This window comes from Schistocerca gregaria, chromosome 2, assembly GCF_023897955.1.
Source record: "Schistocerca gregaria isolate iqSchGreg1 chromosome 2, iqSchGreg1.2, whole genome shotgun sequence".
NCBI classification, from domain to species: Eukaryota; Metazoa; Arthropoda; class Insecta; order Orthoptera; family Acrididae; genus Schistocerca; species Schistocerca gregaria.
In genome coordinates, this window is record NC_064921.1 from 296675153 (window position 1) to 296689580 (window position 14428).

The following is a 14428-nucleotide window of genomic DNA, read 5'->3' on the forward strand; positions in this document are numbered from 1 at the left end:
GCTTGCCAAATCCTGCCTTGGCTAGCAAAGTCGCCGATTATCTCTCTGAGTACGTTTGGTGCATTATGGGCAGGGCTTTCCAACCAGTTCGGGATTTTGAACGGCTGGTGCTGCAATTGGACGTAATAGGGCTTGATATCCCTCAGGACGACACCCAACAACTCTATGACTCAATTCAAAGTCGAGTAACTGCTTCCATTAGGACCAGAGGTCGATGAACGCTTTATTGACTTGCTCAAATGGTTCAAATGGCTCTGAGCACTTTGGGACTTAACTTCTGAGGTTATCAGTCCCCTAGAACGTAGAACTTTTTTTTTGGTCGTCAGTCTACTGACTGGTTTGATGCGGCCCGCCACGAATTCCTTTCCTGTGCTAACCTCTTCCTCTCATCAGAGTAGCACTTGCAACCTATGTCCTCAATTATTTGTTGACGTATACTGTGTACCCATTACACTGTTCATTCCGTTCAGCAGTTCATTTAATTATTCTTCACTTTCACTCAGGATAGCAATGTCATCAACGAATCGTATCATTGATATCCTTTCACCTTGTATTTTAATTCCACTCCTGAACCTTTCTTTTATTTCCATCATTGCTTCCTCGATGTACGGATTGAAGAGTAGGGGCGAAAGGCTACAGCCTTGTCTTACTCCCTTCTTAATACGAGCACTTCGTTCTTGATCGTCCACTCTTATTCCGTCTTGGTTGTTGTACATATTGTATTTGACCCGTCTGTCCCTATAGCTTACCCCTACTTCTTTCACAATCTCGAACAGCTTGCACCATTTTATATTGTCGAACGCTTTTTCCAGTTCGACAAATCCTATGAACGTGTCTTGATTTTTCTTTAGCCTTGCTTCCATTATTAGCCGCAACGTCAGAATTGCCTCTCTCGTGCCTTTACTTTTCCTAAAGCCAAACTGATCGTCACCTAGCGCATTCTCAATTTTCTTTTCCATTCTTCTGTATATTATTCTTGTAAGCAGCTTCGATGCATGAGCTGTTAAGCTGATTGTGCGATAATTCTCGCTCTTGTCAGCTCTTGCCGTCTTCGGAATTGTGAGGATGATGCTTTTCCGAAAGTCAGATGGTATGTCGCCAGACTCAAATATTCTAAACACCAACGTGAATAGTCGTTTTGTTGCCACTTCCCCTAATGATTTTCGAAATTCTGATGGAATGTTATCTATCCCTTCTGCCTTATTTGACCGTAAGTCCTCCAAAGCTCTTTTAAATTCCGATTCTAATACTGGATCCTCTATCACTTCTAAATCGACTCCTGTTTCTTCTTCTATCACATCAGACAAATCTTCACCCTCATAGAGGCTTTCAATGTATTCTTTCCACCTATCTGCTCTCTCCTCTGCATTTAACAGTGGAATTCCCGTTACACTCTTAATGTTACCACCATTGCCTTTAATGTCACCAAAGGTTGTTTTAACTTTCCTGTATGCTGAGTCTGTCCTTCCGACAATCATATCTTTTTCGATGTCTTCACATTTTTCCTGCAGCCATTTCGTCTTAGTTTCCCTGCACTTCCTATTTATTTCATTCCTCAACGACTTGTATTTCTGTACTCCTGATTTTCCCGGATCATGTTTGTACTTCCTCCTTTCATCAATCAACTGAAGTATTTCTTCTGTTACCCATGGTTTCTTCGCAACTACCTTCTTTGTACCTATGTTTTCCTTCCCAACTTCTGTGATGGCCCTTTTTAGAGATGTCCATTCCTCTTCAACTGTGTTGCCTACTGCGCTATTCCTTATTGCTGTATCTATAGCGTTAGAGAACTTCAAACTTATCTCATCATTCCTTAGAACTTCCATATCCCACTTCTTTGCGTATTGATTCTTCCTGACTAATGTCTTGAACTTCAGCCTCTCTACGTCACTATTATATTGTGATCTGTGTCTATATCTGCTCCTGGGTACGCCTTACAGTCAAGTATCTGATTTTGGAATCTCTGTCTGACCATGATGTAATCTAATTGAAATCTTCCCGTATCTCCTGGCCTTTTCCAAGTATACCTCCTCCTCTTGTGATTCTTGAACAGGGTATTCGCTATTACTAGCTGAAACTTGTTACAGAACTGTTCACAGTAACACACCCTCTGCCCTACCTTCCTATTCATACCGAATCCTACACCTGTTATACCATTTTCTGCTGCTGTTGATATTACCCGATACTCATCTGACCAGAAATCCTTGTCTTCCTTCCACTTCACTTCACTGATCTCTACTGTATCTAGATTGAGCCTTTCCATTTCCCATTTTCTAGTTTCTCTACCACGTTCAAGCTTCTGACATTCCACGCCCTGACTCATAGAACATTATCCTTTCGTTGATTGTTCAATCTTTTTCTCATGGTAACCTCCTCCTTGGCAGCGCCCTCCCGGAGATCCGAATGGGGGACTATTCCGTAATCTTTTGCCAATGGAGAGATCATCATTACACTTATTCAACTATAGGCCACATGTCCTGTGGATACACATTGCGTGTCTTTAATGCAGTGGTTTCCATTGCCTTCTGCATCCTCATGTCGTTGATCATTGCTGATTCTTCCGCCTTTAGGGGCAATTTCCCACCCCAAGGACAAGAGAGTGCCCTGAACCTCTATCCGCTCCTCCGCCCTCTTTGACAAGGCCGTTGGCAGAATGAGGCTGACTTCTTATGCCGGAAGTCTTCGACCGCCAGTGCTGATTATTTATCAAAACCCGTGACCGAAGCCGGGACCGAAGCCTTTTTTGATTATGAATCAAACACGCTACCCCTAGACCACGGGTCTAACGTAGAACTACTTACACCTAACTAACCTAAGGACATCACACACATCCATGCCAGAGGCAGGATTCGAACCTGAGACCGTACTGGTCCCGCGGTTCCAGACTGTAGATCCTAGAACCGCTCGGCCACTCCGGCTGGCTGACTTAATTTGTGAAGATCTTTCTCTTGAATAAATCATTCAATTTTTCATAACTATAATCATTCGTTTGTTTGTTCATGTCCATGACTTCCACCTATTTCCATCGCATTCGGATAGTGCTTTAGTGCAGCTCTGTTTTTTTCCCCCTTAGAGTGTAATTCAGGAATATCTATTCTTTTCCAACTGAAGTGACTAATGTCATTGTCTTTATCTCTGTATCTTCTGCCTCGGAAAAAATCAACATGTCATTATTATTTCTCCAGTGCACCACTGCTTTACGTATTTATTCTTTCTGGCGATTCACTTGCAATTCAACCTGCTCTTCATCGACACCTATTATATATCATGAACTGCGTTCCAATCTGCCATGATTATTAGATTTTCTGCTCCCGTTTACATTCCAAATTATACGTTCAAATTTCTTATAAGCTTTGTATATCTCTTTATAATCTGATTGTGATGCCAGTGTATACACCTTAACTATTGTAGTTGATATTGGTGTGCTGTCGATTCTGATGAGAGACTACCTAAGACTAAAATGTTCGCAGTAATTAACCCTGCTCTATTTTTCTGGAAATGGAAATGAGGTCCCATGCGTCTTGTCAGAGCGTAGGGGAACGATGCATGAGACCCGCACCGCCAAACTAGGCAACGTCCTAATGGAGCTGGTTTGTCGTTGCCTTCGTCCGAAGGGGAATCGAAACTGGGCCCCCGTGCTCGGGAAGAGAGAACGCTACTGCGAGACCACGAGCTGTGGACCCTACCTTTCTATTCATGATAAATCTTGCGCCAGTTACATTTTCTCCTAGTGCTTAAAATTATGTTTGTCTGGCTCGAATCATTATCTTCTATCAGTTTCGCACTTCACTGCACCTCATTATATCTCAGTAGAGACTTTGCTTTTCCATTCCCAAATTTTATTGCCTCCCACAATCAGACATATGATATTTCACATTCCTACTGTTACGGAACAGTTTTTCCCAAAATTACTCCGCAAGTGAATTAATACTCTAATGTTCCAAATCAGACTACGAAATCAATTGAAATTACTAGCGACAATTGAAAGTGCAGATGTAACTGAAACAAACATCAGTGATTGTGAGTCTAATAAGTACTGAACCGTGAATTTCCTTTCAAAATGTTTTCTTAAAGAATATACTTTATTTACTAGCGGTTCATCAAGAACATTAACACCTGTAATCACACTGTGTGAGCGTGGAAGTAGTTGGCAGTGGGTAACTGATGAAAGCAAATTTCTTTCAACCAATGGAAATTTTATCCCTAAAAACCCTATATTTAAAAAAAAAAACGGATTTAAAAATTATAATCAGAAAACACCCTGTAAATATCAAGTTACAATTTATTCCGTGGCAGAAATAACTTTTTTGTTGTTGTTGTTGACAGTATGAGCTTTCGGGCTGAGAAGCTTGTCGCTCCTTTTTAACACGGTCGTAGTCACGACAGATCACAACAACCTCTGAAAGACTACACTGGTGCAAATCTGCAACACATCCAGAGTACTTTAAACTAAAAATTTTAACAGCTCACACAAACACACAACCATGTACCCCATAAGAGGGATGGAAATGGTACAAAACACTCGAATTAAAAAAAAAATTACTTGCCGCCGAAAGTGCAACTTGTTTTTAAATGAAAACTCTTACGGTGGAAGGGTGGCAACTTTATATACTAAAATGACCATTAAATAAAAACCCATGAAATGCAGTCTTACATAAAATATACAAACATGCTCTACATTACATGTATACCGCCTCTCAAGATGATAGACAAGACAAAAACATATTTCAGAAATTAGGCCTTTACACTTTAAGCAATAAATTCGTTAACACCGAATCCGACAAAGATGACAGAGGCAGCTATTAACGTACGGCAGACCGACCGACAGACAGACACTAACTGCCGAACAAATGCGGACGAGGGACAGATGAGCAAGCAGGAAACGAGAGACTGGCCAAGAAAACAAGTAAATGGAACTTAACTTCTAATAAACTGCGTTGTCTGGCGAAGACATGGCGCAGCACCTCCAAACCGCTCTACCGAACCGTCCGCTGCCAGCCGCTTCAACAACGTCGCAGCTCGCGCCGGCCAACGAATGTCCTGGGTTAACTCCTGTTGCTCTCGTGTCGGCCGCGATGCCACTATCCCGCGCTATACGGCGCGGCCCACTGGACTGAGGTGGCGACCTCATATGCGCCGCGCTCAAGACGGACAAGTCATCTTGGGTACCAGTGCACGACCGACCAAACGATCGATCCAACCGACAATGATCATTGCCTGAACAAACTCGAGCAGACTTGCGGCCTAACACATACTAGCACTCCGGACTAAAGACAGACAGTGACTGCCCCACACTGATCCGGCTGACCAACTGACCAGACTCAGACTGACAGACTGCCTCCAGACTCACTGCGACTGACCGAAGCAGACTGACAGAGCTCATAGTGCCCCTTAAATGCACGTGAACAGACAACTTTTCCCCTTTCTCACCAGAGAGAGACATCAAAGCTGCGATTGCCATAGCGGCGCCACCGCCAGAAACGGAAAGTGACTGCTTTACACCACGCGCTGCGGCGCGCTCTTCAAAACAGCAATTTTTACCGCATAATACTGCGTCTCGCTGCAGGGTTAAGACCCAAACCAGGTACACACTGGACGGATAGGCGTTATCAGGGATGGCGTCCCACATTTCTGACAAGAGGATCACAGAGGGTCGGAGGCCACACTCAGGCGGCCGTATACCGTTATTGGGTAAAGAAACGTAGGGAATGCTTTCTAAAAGAATAGAAATCTGCAAGGGAATCGTAAAATACACACTCAGAGTGAGAAGAATCTGTTAGTCTCAAAGGAGATCAACAGTAGTTGATGACTGAATCTTCAGTTCCGGATTGTTTCACGAAAATACTTTTCATAGCGGGGATAAAGTTTCGCAATTGCTTACATGCAGCCGCCGCTACCGCCGAAGCGTGAAACCACTCTGTCATAAACTAAACTAAACTCTGTCCGAATAGACCTTGGAAGGCTCAGCGGTACCGACGAGCCGCCGCGTCGTCCTTAGACCACAGGCGTCAATGGGTGCGCATATGGACGGGCATGTGGTCAGCACACCGCTTTCCCGGCCGTATGTCAGTTTACGAGACCGGAGACACTACTTCTCAATCAAGCAGCTCCTCAGTTTGCCTCACTAGGGCCGAGTGCAACCAGACCGGGTGGTCACCCATCCAAGTGCTAGGCCAGCCCGACATTTCGGCAGGTCTCCAGTGGGACCGCTAGAGGGAGAGATGCAGCAGATAGGGCAGACATGGTCCCACAGCTGATCATATATGCAGGGGCTGAAGTTACAACTTTCAGATACCATTGCACCTGTGTTTTAGTACAGTGGTATGCATGAGTCGCATTTACGTACGTTGTGACGAGGGGACCGTGAAGTAATTTGTTTCGAGCTAGAGCATTGTTTTTCTGAATTAATTCATACATTTAGCTAGTGGGAGTCCAAAAGCGCTTATTCAAAGGAGATGGTGCTTATATGTACTTTTCCAGGTCCTTCCTACGAGGGCTCTGGTCTTTTCTCGCAAATATTTATTATTCCATTTCGATATTCACGTGATATTTATCAAAGGACTCCCCTCCTAGTTGTATACATTTCTTATAGCCTCTCAGTCTTCGAACACATGGTGCAGGTTTCCTTTCTCAGGTCATTGACAATCGCCACAGTCTGCTCAAGTAGCGCTTCAGAGTTCTCAGATCGAATATCCCGAAACTTGGCCTTTAATGACTGGAATAAAATAAAATCACAGGATACAAGATCAGTATTGTATTATGGATGCAGTACTCAGTTAATGTTGATTTGAGCCAAGAACTGTTCAACTGGATTTGAAACGTGTGGCCGCGCATTGTTATTAAGTCACCACCCAATCCGAGAAACTTCCGGCCTTTTCCTCATTAGTATGAGTGTGGACTGAATGCTGGTAAATCATTCCATGAATGAAAAAATGAGATTACCATTACTTTTCCTGAAAATGGAACAACTTTAGGCGTTTTTGGTGTTGGAAAATCTGGTGATTTCTGCATTGTACTCGCTCTTTTTCGTCGAGGGTCATAATGATGCAGCCGTAACTCATTACCGGTGATAAGCGATTTCAATAACAAATTCCTTCCATCTCCAAGAAGTCACAGAACCTCCATTCGCACAGCGTTTTCTTCGGGTTCAATAGACGTGACACCCAACGGGCACAAACATGGATCATATGGAGATTACTGTGCATAATTGAAATGACGCTACCATTTAAAATTCTGAACACTTCACTAAGGGTGTGACTTTAGTCACAGCGGAAGTCGAAACACCAGGCCCAACTTACTTAACACAGACAAGCCGGCCTTTTTGAAATCCTTGAACCACTTAAACGCTATTGCATGAGAGATTACATCTTAACCGTGTGCATGCTGCAGCTTTTCTTAAGTTTCAGTGGGTATGTGGTTTATTAAACGAATACAGAATTTTATACCGCCGTACTGTTCCTCTTGCGTCAACTCCACTGTTCGATATGCGAAATGCAAAGCGTTTAAACAATAGAGCGTTACTGCCAACCGATACGAAAGTCCTGCCGCCTACTGACATATGCATAAAAACCCGCTCTATTCAAATATGAGTAGTACAGGTAGGAAACTGTCACGGAAGCTACAGGAAAAAACCAGTCTCATTCATTGTTTATCAGCCCTTGTATGATCTGGTCATTAATTTAGCAGTCATTGGCACTCTACTTGCACATAGGTAACTGTAAAACTTCATTTCCAATTCCAACCACCTCTACCAATGTCTTATTGTATTTATTTTATTATTCATTCGAATCTTTGTACTTTTTGTTATTGTTTTCTCTATTCAGTGATTAGAATCGAGCTAAAGCACCTTCGTAATAAACAGAACTTTACTGTCACCTTAGATTTCATTTCATAGTTCGATAAAACCTCTTTCCCATTATATCTGTGTGAGCTAATATTTCATGTTTAACTGAGGTTCTCGTTTATACATTCGCATATTCATTACTTTACGTTGCGCGATTTTTTGTCAATAGTTCGCATGATTTTAGAGGAATAGTCGGTTCACTGTATAGCTCTCTGGGTTCATATCTTCTTACTATCAAACAGGTATTACAAATGCTCAACTGTAGTCTGACTCCACTCTTAGTAACGTTACCCTCTGTTTGGTTATTTATTTTTTACTTGGCAGCCCCCTCCCGGAGATCCGAATGAGGGACAAATTAGTGATCTTTTGCCAACGAATAAATTATCATGAGATATTCTTCAATTACAGCTGACATGTCCTCTGGATAAACATTCTGTATCTTTAATGCAATATTCTCCACTGGTAATTTTCATGTCATTGATCACTGCAGATTCCTCTCTTCCTTAGTGGCTCATTCGCTGGCCAAGTGCAAGGGAGTGTACCTCTGTCCAGTTCTCCATTGTGATGATGTTTGGTGTGTAGGGCGCTCAACTGCACGGTCATAAGCGCCAGAACAAAGTCTAAATTTTTTCACAGTCCAATTTTTTTTTCACAGGCCACTTTAGCTACTATCATTGATGATGATGATGATGATGATGATGATGATGATGATGAAGCGATGAGGACAACAGAAACACCCAGTCCCCGAGCAGATAAAATCTACAACCAGACCGGGAATCGAACCCTGGACCCCATGATCAAGAGGTAGCAACGCTAGCCACTAGACTACGAGCTGCAGACATTTCTCTACTGTATTTCACAAGCATGGTTTCTTATACAGCAAGTCTTCAGCCTCCACTGCTTACGACTTTTTTATTCAAAACTGAGCAGTTGCTTGAATCGAATCAGAGCACGTCGCTCTGATTACTAGTCAAAGAAGCTATCACTGTAATTTTTTTGCTCTTCTCTATCTATATCCATCATTTTTGGTTAGCAGTTCTGTGCAGATGTCGCATGATACCTCTGTTATTCTACCTATGAGGTTGCCTGGTGCCCTTACAGAGCATGCTGAGCTATCGCACCGGCGACGCTACACTACTGTGATCAATGCGTAAAATAGCCATGTAAACAATATTTTTTGGAGAAGTGGCACGCATTGCTTCGATGTGGTGATGTACTGTAATTTTCACGTGCCAGTACGTTCTCATGAACACATTTCCTACGTCTAGAGCACTCAGTTGCAGTGTTCCTGCGGTCGTGATTATTTCAGTGCCCTTGTGTGAGAGATGAGTAGGTGTTCACGTGTAGGGCAATAGTTACGGTATGGTTCTGTGCAGTATTACTGGATTAGTAGGTATTTTCCGTTATTATAATTCGCAGTGCAGAGGCACAGTGCAGTCCCTGTCATCATGTCGTTGTCGTTGCCCGCGGTGTCAACAGCGTGGCGGTTTTTCTCGAATGAGGGTACGGATGGTACACCCCAGACACTACGGCAAATGGAAAGCTCCTGTCCACCATGAAATGCACCGATAGCAAAAAAAAAAAAAAAAAAAAAAAAAAAAAAAAAAAAAAAAAAAAAAAAAAAAACTCACCACCACCGAAATAATTATTTTAGAGTAGGAAATTTCTGGAATACATTTGTCTACGTGGTCTACGTAACATATTTAGGTGATTATCGTTGCAAGTTCACAGGTTAATACGGGGTGTTGAAAAAGTCTCTCCGCAGTGCCGTATGATTGTTAGCCGTGCGAGCCGTATGCCGCAGTGTATATACCGAAATGAAAGTTAAATACATGTTATTAATTTATTGAATATTCATTTTTACTCACAAATTTTCGCATTAAATGTTGGAAGTGTCACCCTCCCCCCTGTTGTTGAATACACAACTCAGTTCGTCTAATCATGTTTCCAAACAAAAGCTGTATCGTTTCTTCTGTAACAGAAGCAGTGAAAGTGGATATTGCAGTTTTCAATTCATCGGTGGGTTTTGGACGGTTTTTATAGACAGTTGTTTTCTCTGCACTCCAGAAGAAAAAGTCAGGTGGTGCTCGGTCAGGCGTTCGTGGAGGCCAAAGTCACTGTGAAATTATGCAATCACCAAAAACATCAGCAATCAGTGACACTGAAACGTGAGCTGTATGCACGGTTGCATCATCTTGTTGAAAACAACCGTTCAGTATTTCACTTAACACAAGTTCCCATTTGAATGGGTACAGAATATCATTGCAGGTATCGTTGTGGGTCTATTGTTACGTTGAAAAATATGGGACCCAAAATCTGACGTCTAGAAATTGCAATCCAAACTCCTATTTTCACAAAATGAAGTGGTTCCTCATGAATACACAATAAATTTACAGTACTACACAGAGAATTTTGCGAGTTCATGTAGCTGGATAAATGAAACCACGCCTTATCAGTGAAAAACGTTTCATTTAGAATATCCCTTCCATTTTGTTGATCGAAATTTTTGAACCATTGACAATAGTTCAGTCTCTTGCCATGAGCAGTATTTTTCAGTTATTGCACAACTGTCACTTTGTACGGGAAAAGTTCTAATTTTTTCCTTACAGCTCTGTGGGCCGTTCCGACACTAACATCGATTTCCTGGGCGAGTTTTCTTACTGACTTGTTCGGACTCATGGACATTTTATCGGAAATATCGAGTAGTTCATCCTCAGACAAAACGCTAGGACGACCGCACCTCGGTGCATCTGTCACTGAACCCGTACTTCGAAATTTGATCAAATCTCGCACAGTATCGCGATGTGCGAGTGTTGTCCAAGGGAAAACTGAATTAAATGTTTGATGAACTGAAACTGTGTATTTACTGCCATTTCTGAACACTTGTTCGACTACAAACACACGTTCTTCAATGGTTGTCATTTTAACAGTGACAAAAACCAAACAAATGAAACAAATGAACTAAGCTTAAACGTCCACGTCAACACGTAACGGCACACACCAACGATACTACTGACGCTGGCTGAGATAAACGAAACAGTGGAATGTTGGGAGAGCCCACATGAACGGAAGTAACCCAGGCAGGCGAACAATCATACGTCAAGCGCAGCTAACAGTCATACGGCACTGCGGAGAGACTTTTTGAACACCCCGTATAATTGAATGAAAATCTATTGCAAATATGAAATGCTGGTACATTAATAACCGGTTGATAATGGAGCTTTGTCGTCGTAAAGGCATTATTGACTAAAACCAACTCACTACGTCCACTCCGAAAGGTAACTAACGCTCATGACCGTACAGTGCGTATTTAAATCAAACCTAATTTGCACCCTCCTACTAGCATTACTTGCGTCACTCTTACGTGAAATCTGAAGTAATCTTTCAGAAGTAGAAACAGACCTGGCACCTGTAGTTTATTTCTCACAACTTCCTCTTGGTGTTGGGATTCTTTTCGGTCAGTATAGCAGAAATCAAACTTGATAGTAGCACGCACCTTGTCACCCTGTGCCCAACTTTGGCGCCGAAGCCTGGCACCGCCATTCGCGTTCTCCCAGTCACGTGGCACGCCGAACTATTTCATTTGCCCTGGCGACGCGAGCACTTTATCTCCAACTCAGCTCCTATATCTCTCGCTATTGATCATGAACTGACGGCAATATTTTCAGACGCTGTGACGGCATGTGACTACCACCGTGCAGTCTGGCTTATAGGACGGAAGTCCGTAGCGACTACATGAAATAGACATGGACGTTAATAAGGGACCGTGTTTGTTGCTTCGCATTGTCTGTCTATCCTGGTATGCGAGACACATTACACTCAATACCGTCGATATTCATAACTTGTTTGTACTTCTGGAAAGAAAACGAAATGAATTAATTCTAAAGGCATCATCTTATATCTCGTTTATATTTCTGCTGTCAGTGACCTGCCCGTTCACTTTATATTTATAATCGTATTTCGACCTCTACACGACCCGTGACTGCAACTAGTTTTAAGTAAAGGAATCTTATACAGCAGCTTCCGGCGGTATGAAGACGCTATTCCTTATATCTCAGTTGAAACCAATTTACGAAAACTATCCAAGGGATAAATATGCGACAAATTAGAAAATGGTAACTTTCTTTTGACTAATATACAAATAAAATAGGTATTTAAATAGTTAGGGAAGTTCTACGTAAATCTGACAAAGCCGCAATATATGGAAGTTTTGATAACTACAAAGAGAGCTGAAATCTTTGAATAAAGCCGCCGGCACACGTACCGCGCTTCCGAACGTCAACGTTGAGCGTGCCGAGTTCAACACTGTTGTTGTTGTGGTCTTCAGTCCTGAGACTGGTTTGATGCAGCTCTCCATGCTACCATATCCTGTGCAAGCTTCTTCATCTCCCAGTACTTACTGCAAACCACCACCTTCTGAATCTGCTTAGTGTATTCATCTCTTGGTCTCCCTCTACGATTTTTACCCTCCACGCTGCCCTCCAATGCTAAATTTGTGATCCCTTGATGCCTCAGAACATGTCCTACTAACCGGTCCCTTCTTTTTGTCAAGTTGTGCCACATACTCCTCTTCTCCCCAATCCTATTCAATACCTCCTCATTAGTTACGTGATCTACCCACCTAATCTTCAACATTCTTCTGTACCACCATATTTCGAAAGCTTCTATTCTCTTCTTGTCCAAACTATTAATCGTCCTTGTTTCACATCCATACATGGCTACACTCCATACAAATACTTTCAGAAATGACTTCCTGACACTTAAATCCATACTCGGTGTTAACAAACTCCTCTTCTTCAGAAACGCTTTCCTTGCCATTGCCAGTCTACATTTTATATCTTCTCTACTTCGACCATCATCAGTTATTTTGCTCCCCAAATAGCAAAACTCCTTTACTACTTTAAGTGTCTCATTTCCTACTCTAATTCCCTCAGCATCACCCGAATTAATTCGACTACATTCCATTATCCTTGTTTTGCTTTTGTTGATGTTCATCTTATATCCTCTTTTCAAGACACTACCAGTTTCGTTCAACTACTCTTCTAAGTCCTTTGCTGTCTCTGACAGAATTACAATGTCATCGGCGAACCTCAAAGTTTTTATTTCTTCTCCATGGATTTTAATACCTACTCCGAATTTTTCTTTTGTTTCCTTTACCGCTTGCTCAATATACAGATTGAATAACATCGGGGAGAGGCTACAACCCTGTCTCATTCCCTTCCCAACCACTGCTTCCCTTTCATACCCCTCGACTCTTACAACTGCCATCTGGTTCCTCTACAAATTGTAAATAGCCTTTCGCTCTCTGTATTTTACCCATGCCACCCTTAGAATTTGAAAGAGAGTATTCCAGTCAACATTGTCAAAAGCTATCACTAAGTCTACAAATGCTAGAAAAGGTAGGTTTGCCTTTCCTTAATCTTTCTTCTAAGATAAGGCGTAAGGTCAGTATTGCCTCAAGTGTTCCAACATTTCTACGGAATCCAAACTGATCTTCCCCGAGGTCGGCTTCTATAAGTTTTTCCATTCGTCTGAAAAGAATTCGGGTTAGTATTTTGCAGCTGTGACTTATTAAACATTGTTCTGTAATTTTCACATCTGTCAATACCTGATTTCTTTGGGACTGGAATTATTATATTCTTCTTGAAATCTGAGGGTATTTCGCCTGTCTCATACATCGTGCTCACCAGATGGTAGAGTTTTGTCAGGACTGGCTCTCCCAAGGCCGTCAGTAGTTCTAATGGAATGTTGTCTTCTCCTGGGGACTTCTTTCGACTCAGGTCTTTCAGTGTTCTGTCAAACTCTTCACGCAGTATCATATCTCCCATTTCATCTTCATCTACATCCTCTTCCATTTCCATAATATTGTCCTCAAGTACATCGCCCTTGTATAGACCCTCTATATACTCATTCCACCTTTCTGCTTTCCCTTCTTTGCTTAGAACTGGGTTTCCATCTGAGCTCTTGATATTCATACATCGAGTTCTCTTTTCTCCAAAGGTCTGTTTAATTTTCCTGTAGGCATTATTTATCTTACCCCTAGTGAGGTAAGCCTCTACATCCTTATATTTTTCCTCTAGCCGTCCCTTAGCCATTTTGCACTTTCCGTCGATCTCATTTTTGAGACGTCTGTATTACTTTTTGCCTACTACATTTACTGCATTTTTATGTTTTCTCCTTTCATCAATTAACTTCAATATTTTTTTCTGTTACCCAAGGAGTTCTACTAGCTCTCGTCTTTTTACCTACTTGATCCTCTGCTGCCTTCACTGCTTTATTCCTCAGAGCTACCCATTCTTCTTCTACTGTACTTCTTTCCCCCATTCCTGTCAATTTTTCCCTTCTGGTCCCTGAAACTGTGTACAACCTCTGGTTCTTTCCGTTTATCCAGGTCCCATCTCCTTAAATTCCTACCTTTTTGCAGTTTCTTCAGTTTTAATCTACAGTTCATAATCACTAGATTGTGGTCAGAATCCATATCTGCCCCTGGAAATGTCTTACAATGTAAAACCTGGTTCCTAAATCTCTGTCTTACCATTATATAATCTATCTGATACCTTCTAGTATCTCCAGGATTCCTGCATG